Source organism: Hippocampus comes, unplaced genomic scaffold (assembly GCF_001891065.2).
Source record: "Hippocampus comes isolate QL1 unplaced genomic scaffold, H_comes_QL1_v1.1 scaffold132, whole genome shotgun sequence".
NCBI classification, from domain to species: domain Eukaryota; kingdom Metazoa; phylum Chordata; class Actinopteri; order Syngnathiformes; family Syngnathidae; genus Hippocampus; species Hippocampus comes.
In genome coordinates this window covers 59,481-74,360 of record NW_017805467.1, presented here as the reverse complement: position 1 = coordinate 74,360, position 14,880 = coordinate 59,481, and positions in this window count along the sequence as shown.

The following is a 14,880-nucleotide window of genomic DNA, read 5'->3' as shown; positions in this document are numbered from 1 at the left end:
ACCTTCCTGGGTGCTGGCGATGGCCGCCACATCATCCATCTTTTCGTCGAATCAAGTTATCATATCAACAAATCTACCAGCCGGGGCCCCAAGGGGCTGACACTGCCGAGAAAGAAACTCCGAGGGGGATAACAAATTTCGAGCAGCAGGACATTGAGAGAAAGGCACTGGCCTGCCAGGCGCCAGTGAAAGCTACCTGTGGCCTTCGGTCAGGCTCCCCTCTGGGAGGGACACTCACGCTGGGCACCACGCTGAGGGCATTATTCATTTAGGCTTCCAGTTATGTGGGCGACCCTATTCTGCTACCCGGTGGCCCCGCAATCGACCTACTATGAAAAGCGCTGAAGAGAAAAGGTGGTAACCATTAAAAGTGGAGAAGTGTTAGAATGTGCTGATGGTTTTATACAGTACAGTAGCTGGAAAGTGTCATTGAAACTTCCTTATTTCTAAAATGTTAAGATGAAATTGTGCTGCTTCCCCAAAGACAGACAGGCAGCCCCGAGACACAATAGTCAAGGGGACCAACGCATCAAATTAAAGAGTCACACGTGCAAGGTTATGCTCTCAAAGTACAATTGTTGAGTCGTAGAGAATTCCTGCTCCCACGTCTGTGCCCGGTGTGCTGACAGCAACACTCAGCAGGAGTCAGTGGGAGAAAGGAGGTTGCTGGCATGGCCCAACAGTTGACCTGCCACTCCAGCGCTACCTGCTGCTCGGCCACAAAGGAGCCCCTTGGCGAGGCGCGTTGGGAAGAAAAGCCAGCCGGAGAATGACGGAGCTTCGGCTCAACAGAGCATAGGACCCTCGTCTATGCTCCATGACCACTCTGTCAATCCATGAATACTATTTACGCCGCGGGAAGCCACTTTCCTTTTTTCCTCCTAATAGCCCCCCTGTTCTCCCATCTTTGCCTCGCACCCTCGCTACATTCACAGGAACCCTTCTTCTCTCTTCCCGCTTCTTTGTAGGCCAAATGATGAGAGAGGCTCCCCAAGCATTGCAAATTGATTATGGCCCTAAATATTTATTACATGACAGCAGGAGGTCTGCACGGCGTCGATGTGAAAGAGAGGGAAGCGTGCTGAGGAGAGGAATGCGGGCTCATCCTCATCATTATGATCACACACTTTGTCAGTGTCTCACACACACACACACACACGCACACACACATACTAGATAAAATGAGGACATGCTATGAAGATAACTCACTCGCAGCATTAGGAACGGAGATCTACTTGCATCACAGAGGCGTTAACAACCAATTTGGTCATTTTCATGCTGACACTCGAAAGAGGATTATTCTTAATTACATTACATGTGACACACAAATACACCATAGTTAGGACATTTTAAAGGCCATTAGACTTTGTGACGAACTGCTGTCACGTAAAATTCACAAACATTCGAAATATTATTAGTTAGATTCTAATCATGTCTTTGTGACAGTTTCTCTTTAACACAATGGATTGTATTTCTACCGTAAAAATCAAATATATTTACCGGTAGTGTCATTGAAACTTCCTTATTTCTAAAATGTTAAGATGAAATTGTGCTGCTTCCCCAAAGACAGACAGGCAGCCCCGAGACACAATAGTCAAGGGGACCAACGCATCAAATTAAAGAGTCACACGTGCAAGGTTATGCTCTCAAAGTACAATTGTTGAGTCGTAGAGAATTCCTGCTCCCACGTCTGTGCCCGGTGTGCTGACAGCAACACTCAGCAGGAGTCAGTGGGAGAAAGGAGGTTGCTGGCATGGCCCAACAGTTGACCTGCCACTCCAGCGCTACCTGCTGCTCGGCCACAAAGGAGCCCCTTGGCGAGGCGCGTTGGGAAGAAAAGCCAGCCGGAGAATGACGGAGCTTCGGCTCAACAGAGCATAGGACCCTCGTCTATGCTCCATGACCACTCTGTCAATCCATGAATACTATTTACGCCGCGGGAAGCCACTTTCCTTTTTTCCTCCTAATAGCCCCCCTGTTCTCCCATCTTTGCCTCGCACCCTCGCTACATTCACAGGAACCCTTCTTCTCTCTTCCCGCTTCTTTGTAGGCCAAATGATGAGAGAGGCTCCCCAAGCATTGCAAATTGATTATGGCCCTAAATATTTATTACATGACAGCAGGAGGTCTGCACGGCGTCGATGTGAAAGAGAGGGAAGCGTGCTGAGGAGAGGAATGCGGGCTCATCCTCATCATTATGATCACACACTTTGTCAGTGTCTCACACACACACACACACACGCACACACACATACTAGATAAAATGAGGACATGCTATGAAGATAACTCACTCGCAGCATTAGGAACGGAGATCTACTTGCATCACAGAGGCGTTAACAACCAATTTGGTCATTTTCATGCTGACACTCGAAAGAGGATTATTCTTAATTACATTACATGTGACACACAAATACACCATAGTTAGGACATTTTAAAGGCCATTAGACTTTGTGACGAACTGCTGTCACGTAAAATTCACAAGCATTCGAAATATTATTAGTTAGATTCTAATCATGTCTTTGTGACAGTTTCTCTTTAACACAATGGATTGTATTTCTACCGTAAAAATCAAATATATTTACCGGTTTGTACTGTCGGCTCACAGATACACATTCATGCCAACGTTTTTTTATTGGCAGCTATGTGCAGTGATGGTACAGGATATGTCTATTTTGTCTGTGGGAAGTATACCTGCACCATATCCAAAAGTTTTAATACCCTTAGAAATGTGGTATTCGATGTCAAGAAATTCTCCGGCTCCTTCATCAATTCTTGGTAATTTTTTTAGGCTTTGATGTCAATACTGGTCATTTTCCCTTGCTGGATAAACTGTGATATACAACGGAAACAACAAAACAACGACCTACTCCATGATGCGCTTTCAATTGGAAGTTCTTCTAACTTCAAAAGAAGGCAAATTGTTCCAGGCTCAAAATGTCGCCATCAAAAAAAATAAATAAATAAATAAAAAAAGCTTGATTTACAGTTCGGGTAATGTTTTCACTAATATTTTGAGAGAACCTAACAACGGCATAATAAAACAAAATAATATTCAAATAAGGATAACCTAACAAGCACATCTTGCCTCTGTGGTCGCTTCCTCAGTTCTTCCTCCATCTGTTCCCTTCTTTAGCTTGACAATTTGCTGAGCAAAGCAGATTCCTCACAGTTCCCTGAGAATGTTGATGCAAAGTGACAGAGATGGTGCTGGGGACTTTCACCTCAAACCTCCATCAAAATTGGCGTGGCCCAGACCTGGCCCAAGATGCTCCTGTTGCTCTGCTAAAAGCCTGCATCAGCAGAAAGACAAAGGCAGCTTGTCAATTATTAGACTGCAGGACAGGCTGCAGTGAATGGGGACGTCTGGAAGGAGGCATTGTACGGTGATAGAGAAGTTAGCGGTTACTAGAGGTTCAGATACCGTCCAATGTCCAGCTATGGAATAATTAACCAGAAACAGCCATTTATCTTGGCCAATGACAGGGCCAAAAACAAAGCCGTCTGACCAATCACTGATGGTAACGTCCACTTTGGGGACCATGATCCACAGCTGTGGGACTGTGCCCAACACAGGGAAGGGGAGACCTGGTAGTTTAACCACAACACACCAAAGTTACTGGCTACAATGATGGATGAGGAAAGTGACTGAATGCCCAAGTAACACATCAAACCGGTGGGAAACTTTTCATTTTGCTGACAATGCAGCTCTTCTTCTTCTTCTTTAAAAAATAAAAAAGTGAATAGCATCTGCAAAAAGTCACTGACTTGTGTGGAGTGGTTCACGCACCTGACTTTTGTGCATTCAGATCGCAATCAGTGGCTCTGTGAGTATAAGTGAAAATCGTTGTTTATATAAAGCCGGGAGACGTATTTGTTCTGCTGCTACTTCTTCTTGAAAAATAACACTGCCTTCTAGCGGGACGGGCATTTTGACACATGAGAACATCCAAAACCTCTTTGTGCGAATATCGTGAAACTGTGTGACGTGTGCCTCAAAATTAAATGCGCGTGCCCACTGCTTCAGAAATGCACATTAAACAATTCAAATTCAGAATTGAATATTTACAAATGATAAATTATGATAAGCGCACATTCACAACATTACAAATGTAAAACATCCATGTGAAAATCCCTACTATATTTGTCTGAGTAATTTTGAGATCTCAAATCTCTCAGCATACAGTTTTGCTATTTTTAATGGTTCTTTGGACTATTGAAAGAAAACTTTTACGGCATTAAAGTTACCCTAAATCTAATGTTACAATTGGTAACTCATTAGGCTTCTATCGCAACAAACACCTAAATCATAACTGAATATATGATTAATGGCCAGTTAAAGGGGAAGTCAAAGCCCCAATTTTCTTTACATTAATGTTTGATGTAGCCCCATCAGTCGAAACACGGCATTCTGATTAATATTTGTCACTGCATAACACCACACAATAACCTAATCCTCACGAGTGATGAGAGACTTTGCCTGAGTAAACATGGAAAGAAACAAACTCTGCAAGTGGGTTTTTCTTTTTCTTTGGCTTTCTATGTACCCAAAGGCCAACGCAGAAGGGGAGGCAGTTACAAGCGGATGCAGCAGGGGGGGTAAGAGGTTAGGTGAAGGGGGGTGGTCGGTGTTACAGTATGTAGCTGACCCCTGGCACACACATCACCTCCACTTTCCACGCTGCTCACTCCCAAGGCTGGGCTCTCTCGACGAGCCTGCCCTCCTCCCTGTGCCGCTTTGTGTGCCCGCATAATCTCCCGGCAAAGGAGGCCACGCAGGTGGTCCCATCACCCCCACCCGCCTCCCTGGAATCCATCATCTAGCTTTCTTTCTCTGCCTGCATCCTCTCCCTGCTCAACACAAAAAGACACCTCCCTGGCAGAGATAAACCTATTTTAGAGATGCTGGAGGGGGAACCTTAAATCCACCAACCCTTTACCTCTTGTCTTTCCTAGTCTCCACCATCCCCTCTTGGGGAGAGAAGCATCATTGCTTGCCTGTGTGTGTGTGTGTGTGTGTGTGTGTGTGTGTGTGTGTGTGTGTGTGTGTGTGTGTGTGTGTGTGTGTGTGTGTGTGTGTGTGTGTGTGTGTGTGTGTGCGTGTGTGTGCATGGTCACAGGTTTAAAAGGGATCTACCTCTCTCGGCAGCCAGTGAACCCCATCCACTCATTCCTCAGGGGGACATATTCGGTCAAGGGTGACATAAAGGGACAGTTTATATGGTGGTCATGTCATTCACCCCAGAAAATGCTGCAAGTTGGTTCCAAGCAGGTGAAACCAGGTTGGAATATATGATATGCAATAAGAATCAAATCAACAATATGTAGCTTTAAACAGCGTGAGGAAATCTTGCACTATTTTATTCCTATGCTTGAAAAGTTGATTTTGGTGGGCTGTGTATATGTACTGTATATTATATTTTTGTAGTTGATGTGATTAAATGATCTTTTAAATGTAATATATAGAATTTAAATATAAGTAGGTTCTATTCCAGTTTTTCCAAATATTTATTAATTTAAATTTTATTTATATATTATACAACTTCAATGCAGTAAGTATCCAAGTAAAAGCCCATTTACCATCAGCAGTGAACTCTTAGTGGATATACTGTAGATGCAGCATGTCGAACAGAATGTCATGTTGTATAGTTCGCTGAGTATTGCATGTGTAAAAAATACAAGGTTTGTCTTTTGTTTCATTTGATGCTGCTCCATGTGTGTTAAAGTACCTGTTGTTGCTTACTTCTGCTAAGTTATTGTACGTTAGCATTAAGATAGCATGCTTTTTGTGATTAAAATGGTGTTTAAATATACAGAGCCCTATTTTCATGTTCAGTGCAAGCCCAGTGGAAAGCGCAGTCTGAACAGTGCACATGGGGAAGTTTTTGTTTTGTTATTTTGCTAGACTTTGCACAGGTAAAATTGGCAACAGGATGTTTGTGCCCTTGTGGGATGGAAGCAGCCTTTCGTCGCCAATCGTAGCGGCATCAGTCACTTGTATTAAAATCAGGGCAGTGAGAGTGCAGCGCGTCCAAGTACAACGTACTTGACATTGTGGAAACAGAAATAGACTCGTTTGGGTCAGTGCATGACATTGACAGGTACACTGCAAGATCTGCCCTTGAGGATGATATAGTCAGCCTTGCATGTGATGTGTGCAATTGGAGACCGCCTTGCACTCATAGCCGTGCATCCATGTATGCACCAACCCCGCTCATCAATTTAATTTATTTATTTTCTAATTTATTTGTTTATATTCCTTAAAATCAGCAAAAAAGTGAATTGGTTCAAATTTACGAATATAGTTTAAATATGGCAGACTGTAGATTAATCACAATTAATTCAGTTAAAATATATTAAATCACTTTCCATTATAGATTCACGTAAATATTTCAGTGTGTCTGTGCGCCACATTTCCATGAGGTAGCAATAATGCAACCCGTTTGTTAACCGCATTTGAAAGTGATAAAACAAGAATAATATTGAGTTTCCCAGCATGCCTTGCGGCATTTGTAAATAGATATGGCTTGGATTATAGTGTATTACATTTGTATCTATGCCACTTCTTGTTTGTGTTTTCCTGTTGTGTAATAGTAATTTTGTGTGTCTTATTGTTCGTATTCCTTGTGCATAATTTCTGATGCCGTACGTTGATTTGGTGTTTAGTTTAAGGCTGTCCCTGATAATTAAGAAGTCTTTTGTATGGTGTGGGGAAGCCATTACTACTATTGGCTCAGACAAAGAGCCGACCTTGGCAACTGTTGATATGATTAATCTTTGCTGCAATAATGTTGGAATACAAATGCAATACAGGTCAGAAACAATACAATTTAAATATGTGGTGAAAGCTTTGAAATGCAATGTTTTGAGATAGCTTAAATAGGTAGACCTAAATGGCTTTGCTCAATAGGATGATGCCGTGAACCTTTATGAATGAACGCATTGGATTTGTTAGATATTTTACATAACTCTCATTCTTAATTGTTTCATTTACATTAGACTAGGAAATAGAAAGCACATTAACTATTGGCCTGTTTGTGTTAAATTTTAAGTCCTGTCATTCAAATGCATGGAAATTGTATATGCATTTAGACTACATGAATACTGTGACTTAGCCTTGAAAATTTCTAGACTTGCCCGGGCACAAAAAATAAGATGTGCCTGGTTTTACGCTAAGTGCACGGGTGCCTGCCTAGAAAAATAGGGCCCATAGAGTTCAATTCTCTTTTGTTTCATGCATCAGTTTTACAGAAAACGTTCAGTAACAGATAAACAGCTTGAAGCAAGCACACATTTCCTCTTATTTGGAGACTTGTATGAATAAATTTCAATTTCCTGTGCTTCTGTCAGGAATAGAATGATAGTGAACAAACTAAAATACTATCATTGCATTATCCCGCCCACTATCCCTTCAAAGAAATCCATCCATCCATCCATCCATCCATCCATCCATCCATCCATCCATCCATCCATCCATTTTCTGATCCGCTTATCCTTACAAGGATCGCGGGGCGTGCTGGAGCCTATCCCAGCTGTCTTCAGGCAGTAGGCGGGGGACACATCGACTAACAACCATCCGTGCTCACACTCACACCTTGGGACAATTTAGAGTGTTCCATTAACCTTCCGTGCATGTTTTTGGAAAGTGGGAGGAAACCGGAGTACCCAGAGAAAACCCACGCAGGCACGGGGACATGTAAACTCCACACAGGAAGGCTGGAGCCGGAATCGAACTCTGCACCTCTGCACTGTGAGGCCGACGCGCTAAATAGGTGACCAACGGGCCGCCCCTTCAAAGAAATCTATGGGGAAAATTGTTCGTTATCCCCCCCTCAAAGCGCTTGGCATCAAAGATGTGATCCCCAGCCAGGACAAAATGGAAGTCATTATGACTAATTGGACGCTGGCCTTTAAAGCAGCAGGACCTGCCTGCTGCCGGGGGTCTCGGTGTGTGTCGGTGAAATGCCACTGACAACTGTATTGCAAAAGCAAGGAGATGGGAGAGGGTGTTTAGTGGTGGGGGCTGATGAGGTTGAGGTGAAATTTAAATTAAGTGGAAAGTGTGTGTCCACTTTCTTCGAAAGAATGTTTCCTGCATATAATGAAGGAAATGAGCCAAGGGGATTGTTATGGTTCCGGACCAGTCCGGAACAGGAGCGGATGCCACAAATGCAGACGAAGATAAGATTGAGTACAAAAAAGATTTCTTGACAAAAATAAGGTCGCAAGACTGACAAATTGCTGGGGACAACCGAGGGCTAAATAACGCGACTAACAAAAAGAGCTTGCAAAAGGGAAGAGAAATAAATAACGCAAAATCACTTGTCTAAAATCGACAACCGTATTGCAACCTAAAGTTGTACTGCAATTACTGCTACAGGTCACTTTAAAAATGGTGCAACGATTATCTGCACCAACTGCTCAACCGTAATAGTATTGTGCTGCACCACTAATCACTTTATCTCTACTCTAATGACTTCTGCAAATTGTCGCACAGCTGTCATTGGGTGGCACTACTGCACATTGGTACCCAACAATACAGAAAGTCTTTTGATACTTATATGTCATGTCCTTGTTTATCATAGTTGTAGTGTACCACCGGAGACAAATTCCTTGTGTGTTCTACATACTTGGTCAGTGAAAAGGATTCTGATGATTCTGATTCTGACAAGCAAAAGCCAATCAATAAATAAAACCAAAACACACCGACCATCACAATACCAAAACAAAACAGAGATAACAAGAGAAACAAAGCAGAATACAAATAGGACTAGGAACAAGACTGAGAACAACAAAGTTCTAGAAAATAGCACTTGGACGTAAGACGTGAGCAAGGTGAATATTCCGACAACTGCTGATGGTTCAGCAGTCTCTTATAACAGGTGACATATAATGAAATGACGATGAAGAGGGGCGAAAAGGGATTGAGAACCCTCCACTGCTACATGCCGGTGACAAAACAAAACAAAACCATGACAACAACAAACTGGATGATGGGCATCTTCGGAAGAAGGGAGTGATGGGGGCTGCTCGTGATGAAAGGGGCTTCTTCTTTTACTGTCACATGGGCATTCTTCAAGCTCGCTCAAGTAGAACTCGAACAAACACACACACAGGTGCACACAGGCGCACACACACACACACACACACACACACACACACAAGCAGTTTGCTCACCGTCACTCATATGTTCGGCCCACATCATTAGCGGCATCATCAAACACCTGAATACCTGCTTACTGCCTGATTATTTAGCCTCATCCCCCTTTTGTTCATCTGTCATATACTGTATATACCGTAGGTATGTTGTATATAGTATATAATTCATTCCCATACTCGCCCCTCCTCCCACACACCCACGCACACAAAGATGAAAAGAGATAAGGATATGACATATATGCATGCTCAGTTAAACACCGTATGACCCCAGAAGACTGGCTTGCCTCGATCTGTGCAGGTATTGCGGCTGAGTCAGCTACATTCACTTTCTCTTTCCAGCCTACAATTGTTCATTGTCTCACTGCCTGCGGCTCATAGTGATGCCTTGAAACAACAATTCCAGGAAACTTCAGCAACGATGTTGGAACTGAAACATTTTCTCCAAAACTTCAAGAAAGAAACCATCAAAGGCACTGACGTGGTACACCAACAAAGTGCTTTGCACACATTTTGAAAAATAATATGCTTGATTAAGATTAAGGGATAAGGTATGCACAGTTTGACTTAAATGCATCCATTATTCCAGTTTTTGAAAAAGACCATATGCAGTAATAGCAAGCCAACAAATAAATCTCAGCTCCTATGTAACGTTATTGTTGTCACCCGGGTTCTAAATTAATGCCCGCCAAGCTGCCAAATGTAGGTTAAAATTCATTTCGGCGGGTGTTGATCAAAACTTTGTCGGTGATGCTTGAGGCAATCATGTCAGTCAGACATACTTACTCTACTCTATGTTTTGATCTCTATCATATATACTCCTGGCAATGACATTACAATACATTTCCAATAAATACTATGCCGTAATGATGTTGGCTGCACCAATGCGACTATTTCACATTATAGTCTAGAATGCAACCAGCATGAAAAGTGAACAGAGGTGATGTGAGGGAATTAAATACGGTAAAAACGACACAAGGTAAAGTTAAAAAAAATAAATAAATAAAATTGGTATTTTTACTCTGCTCGCTCACTTTTCTCTCTGACTTTTCCTATCAAACTCCGTTATGCCTGACATCCTTATCAATTAAGTTTCATCACAATACAAATAACCACAGAAGTACAGTCTATCAAACTCTGTTGCACAGCAAAACAGTTTCAGCACACAGTCAAACCTCGGTTTTCGTCCATAATCCGTTCCAGAAGGCGGTTCGAAAACTGAAATTGTTCGAAAACCGAAACCACACTCTTGTTAAAATAAAAATGTTTACTGAACACATCTGCTCACAATGGGAAGCAACACGAGGAAGCGTCACTTCCTCGTCTACCCGAGGAAGCGTCACTTCCTCGTGTAAGGAAGGCGAGAGGAGTCAAATGGTCCATTCAAGTGAGAACCAAAATTTGTTCGTCACCGAGGCATAAAAAACTCGAAATTTTTGGTCGAAAACCGAGACGTTCGAAAACCGAGGTTTGACTGTACTTAGTAATAAGGCAAGCAGACCCAGAATACTGTGTGACCAATCAGCCAAATAGGAAATGATAACAGGTTTGCAAGTACTCCAAAATACACATGCCTCGATACATCTTTGTTTTGTTTTTCAACAATTTACCATCTTCATATATCCATAAATTCATTCATGTATTTATTGTTCAGGGTCACAGGGAACTGGGAATGATTTTAACTGACTCTGGGTAAATGGCGGACTGTCATTAAATAGATCTAATGTTAAAACAAACAAACAAACAGGTCTCCCGCCGGTTTGGTATTCCCAGACAGATAATTCCTGCATGCTGAGCTTGCTGAGCCCGAGTCAGACTTGGTGAGGGGTTGCAGGTTGGGCATCTTTTCACACATCTTACAGATAAACAGAGCAAACAAACATGTGCTCTTTATCAGTGAAATCTAAAACCTTCTGTCTGATTTCACATCTGGGCGTGGAAGTGAAGCAATGCAGGATCATAGCAATGACCACCTGTTCTCGTTTTCTCCTTGTGCTCACTTTTGTCACGGCTGTCTTTGAAACCGTTATGGGCCGGGAGCGAAACCTTACCTTTTCTAATTTTCCCCCTGCTGCCCCATATACTGTGTGAGACTCTTCATTCCTTTTTCACAGGGCCACTTGTGTGTCTCCCTTCATTTGAGGGAAATAAAAGAGTTGTCATGAAGGTCATGGAGTGCTTACCGTTGCAGGATAACCCGCTGCATCTGAATAATATAGGATGAGTATTTTGCTGGAAACAAAAACAACGGATTCACGAGGCGCTCTGCATTCAAAAGATCTGGCCGACGGAAGCAGGTTGTGAAAATGTTTGAGGATTTAACAAGAGACAATGAAAGAGACTCCCTTACACATATAGATCCCACCAACCGGCTATAAAAAAAAGCTTTCTGCTTTACGGGGCAACACGGTTACGTTTTACTACGCTTTGGCGCTGAGGCAACGAGAGAGCGAGAACGCGTCTTTTGTTAGTGGCACGGTTGCAGCAGACAATGATGACGGCGTGAAGAGAACAGGAATGCCCTTACAGTTGAAGCTCTCGGAAGTCGAGGTTGAGTGTGCGTCTGTCTGACGCTTTGTCCATATGTCAGTGTGTGTCCATTTTGGTGACAGATTGGACTGTGGGAAAAGTGCCCTTACAAACGGCGCCTATTGTCTCGCCTCCATTTGTGGGCTCATTCCACTGATAAGTGATGGAGAGAAGCGTAGATGAAACAAATTCAATTCTCTGCAGCATTGTGACTCGTCGACATGAATCACTTTTGATTAGCTTCAAGTGGGCACGGTCGAGCCGTCAATAAAGCAGCGCGGTCGCACGCAAGCGAAATCGGGATCAACCTCAGCTTTGCCCCCTTGTGTCTCACGACAGAAGCGTTCGTGCACCTTTGCCGGGCTGTCACCGTAACCACGTAGGCAGCCGTAATGATTGCTGACTATCATTAATACAGGCAGCGGCGTCCGAGGGCTCTCCATAAAATATGTGAATCAAATCGGGCCCCTGGGGGCTCCTCAAAGGGAGCCTAAACACAAATTGAATATCACTGATGGCTTCAGAGGAGGGGTCACTCTCAAAGAAGGAGGCCCTAACCCTGTTAGTCACACAGGTTGCCGCTCAATGATGCCGCATATTTCCAGTCACTGTCAATTACTCTGACATCGTGTGTGGAGGGTCAGGCAAAGGCGCGGCTTTGGGGGCCGAGCGACACCGCTCAGTAACTACTAGTGTGGAAGAAAAGATGCCACACGCTCATCACAATCACTCCCACTGAATGACACATAAGTTAGTGCCCATTTATACAAGTTGAAGAAAAAAAGAAAAGCATAATTTCATTAATGTTTTTGAAAAAAAAAGGGGGTTTTAAAAATACAAATGTTTAATGCAATTCTAACTTTGCTAGATTAGTGATAGACTGAGGCACATTCGGGCCTGCATATAAATTTGCGTTCGGTTCCTCCTGTAGATATGGAACCACGCCACAAACAGTGGACTCCCTGTAGATTCATCTGATAAATAATGGAGATATGTAAAATGTTGTCAGAATTATAACACAAAATTGAGAAGGAAAGTGTGCAAATGTTTGAGTACATAACAGGTTAATTTTCCAACATCACTGTGCCGTCATGAAGCAACTCCGACAACTTTAGACATTACAAATTGGTGTACTGTGTACTAATTTTAAGAAGCACATTGAATTATCTCATGCCTGAAAAGCACTACATAAATAAAGCTGCCTCCCCTTGCCTAATTTAGATTTTTGGATGGGAGGAAAGATTCCATTTTTATTTTGGACAAAAAAATGAAAAGAAGAGAAAGAATTGACCATGCAGCAAATAATTGTTCTGCTTTCTCTTCCCATTCTTGGTGGCTTTTCAAAACCTTGGAGCATTTCATTGGACCTTTATTCCAGACAACAAGACACTAGCCTATAAGATTGCAGCTCAAACGCACAAACACACGTTTCTGACGCAAACTGTAAAAACAGGGTTTTGTGGGAGTGTTTGGGAACACAGACCACAAAGGTGAGGCAACAGAGAGTCATGAGGTGGGAGGCATAAAACAGAAAGAGGATAGTATAAAGCCACACTTGTGCTTTTTCTGAATGCTCAACAACATGGACTGACTATATTGTACAGTCTCACACAATCTGAGTACCAGCAGCTTGCTTTTTCTGTACACAGTGGTTGTATCTCTACGACCAGCTCCACTGTGGCGCTAACACCTAAAAGAGGATTAAGTGCAGGTCCACGCTACATTTTAGGCTGCGGTTGCATGGATGGACCCGAGGGAGGTGGGATGATTCCATTTCGAACACTCAAGTGATGCAACAAATGTCTGGTGTGAACCACATAGCAGCCAAAATGAAGCCAAACCATAAATGCACTCAAACGGGAGGATTTTTGGATGAAACTGAAAACTGAAGAAAACGGCACCTCAGAGTTTGACTCTGAATTTACGCATCTTTCAAAACACCAGTGCTCACTGAGATGGATTTTGTTCGAGACCCCAAGGCTTATCACGGCTAATGTTTTAAGTTTCAACATTGTTGTTGTACAACTATGAGCAGAAGTAATAAGTACAGTGAACCCCCACCTATTCACAATCTGCTATTCAGGAATGTTCCTTCTGTGGAACAACTTATGTATTTTTGTACTCTTTCTGAAATCCTCTAGGACGAGATCAACTGTCCCCAGCCATCGGTCCGCGGATCAGAACCGGTCCAACGGCCCATTTCGTACCAGGCCGCACAGAGACAGACCTGCAAGCAATGAGCATATTTGCTTCAACAGACGTGGCGGAATTGTGCGCTACTCCAGCCAATCGGAATCCTCCTTCTAACATTGGTTTGTATGTTGAAATAAACATTCATTCATTCATTCATCTTCCGAACCGCTTGATCCTCACGAGGGTCGCGGGGGGTGCTGGAGCCCATCCCAGCTGTCTTCAGGCAGTAGGCGGGGGACACCCTGAACCGGTTGCCAGCCAATCGCAGTGAAATAAACAGAATCTGCCAATAAATGAAAGCGGAAGCAGTAAACAGAAAGTAAGAGGAACAAATTGATCAAACGTACAGCTCGAAGATGAAGCTATTTGGACAAGAGAAGTTCCTTCCGGAACGGTTTCTCCAGAGCTAAATGGAGGAGGAAGCTGTTGTGCATAGCATGTCGTTAAAAACAAGGCAGTACAAGAACCTTGTTGAATCATTTGAACAAGTAGCACCCAAGCGATCAAGTGGAAAGCATGAAAATGCGGGAAGAGTTTGCACAGCCTGCCCACGTAAACATTAGAAGTCTAGTCGCTAATAACTGGTCAGCAGCCACTGGATGGAAGCAGCAATTAATCGTGTCATCTTTTGATCAGTCACATTTGCAAGTGACACATTATAAATTATAAGGCATAATTATTCCCAATTGGTCCATTTCTTAGTAGTTCACTGTGTTATTTTATTGTATTCTACATTTGTTGTACAGTAGAGTAACATTGCTTTAAATGAAAAAAAAATCTGTTCATAAAATGTATAGTTACTCAATAATTATCCTTTGTTGTCAATACCAGTGCTTTAAAACTGTAAATTTAAAAGAAATGAAAAAAAATGATCGCCGGTCCGTGAACTGCATGTACTGTACTTGTGTAGCAATCTGTTCAAGTACATAATGGGTTGTTTGTTGAAATTATGTACCGTATTCTCCATGTGATGCACACCTCTGTTTCATATATATGTGTATATAT